Source organism: Rhea americana, unplaced genomic scaffold (assembly GCF_003343005.1).
Source record: "Rhea americana isolate MKP2758 unplaced genomic scaffold, rheAme1 scaffold_1056, whole genome shotgun sequence".
NCBI classification, from domain to species: domain Eukaryota; kingdom Metazoa; phylum Chordata; class Aves; order Rheiformes; family Rheidae; genus Rhea; species Rhea americana.
Window position 1 is genome coordinate 6355 of NW_028185102.1, and position 981 is coordinate 7335.

The 981-nt window shown below is 60.7% G+C and overlaps 1 long non-coding RNA gene across 1 annotated transcript; it reads left to right on the forward strand.

Annotated features, from left to right (window-relative positions):
• Positions 1–84: 84 nt before the first annotated feature.
• Positions 85–954, forward strand: LOC146601285 (uncharacterized). The gene is made up of 3 exons (XR_014896351.1): positions 85–264; positions 351–443; positions 608–954. It is a non-coding gene; the product is annotated as an uncharacterized LOC146601285 (long non-coding RNA).
• The last annotated feature ends 27 nt before the right edge of the window (positions 955–981 follow it).

Sequence of the window (981 nt, forward strand, 5' to 3'; positions counted from 1 at the left end):
TTCCGCTTCCACGACAACCCCAGAAATCCCCCCAAAAAAGGAACGGAGTGGGGGGGGGGGGAGGAAGAAAAAAAACCCTTTTCTTCCCCCTTTTTTTCCCAGCCTCCTGCTGCCAAGGAGCCGCCGGCCCCCAGCTCCGCAGCGGCCGGCGGCGACACTCCGGCCTCCGGCGCTCCGGTCCCGGAGGCGGCGCTGGACGCGGCCAAAGCCGCCGTGGCCCCCGAGGCGGGCGCCCCGCCGGCCCCCGAGCGCCAGCTCCTGGAAGTGAGTGTGCTTTCCCCGGGGATTCGGGATCGGGGAGGGGGGAAAAAAAAAAAAAACACCCCAATAAGGCATCGTTCTCTCCGCAGACTTCAGCGCCCGAACCCGGAGGGGAGCCGGCCCCGGCGCTGCTGGCGTAGAGCCGCCGCGCTCGCCSGAGGGACGCCGCGAGCCGCCAGCCGGTAAGCGCCCGGTTTTCGTTTCCTCTTTTTCCCCAATAATCGGGAAGAGCAGTGGAAAAAAAAATTAAAAAAAAAAAAAACACCCTTTAGGGAAGGGGTCCGCGAAGCCGCCTTGCCCGGACGCCTGGGCCCCGCTCCGACGCTCCGCTCCTCTCTGTCCGCAGGTGTCCCGCCAGCCCTCAGCCTGCACAGCCGTCCCGACTCCTCCACCCGCCCCGTCCCCCCTTTTCTCTCCGCGGTGGCCACGGGCGGGGGATCTTGGCCCGAAACCACGTAATCTTTGTTTAAAAAAAAAAATAGGGGAGGGGGGGGGAAAAAAAGAGGAGGAGGAGGAAAAAAAAAGAGAAGAGAAAAACCTGTTTTTTTTTTTTTTCTCCCCCCTGCTCCAAAATCCCCATCCAGAGAGAAAGCTGGTTGTTGAAAGGTATTTAAGTTACTCGCCCTCTCCTCGCCCTCGGAGGCACCAGAGCACTGTGCAGGTCGGGTGTGGAGTAAAGGGATTTTGCACCGATTCTGCCTGCGTTCCGCCTTTTTTTTT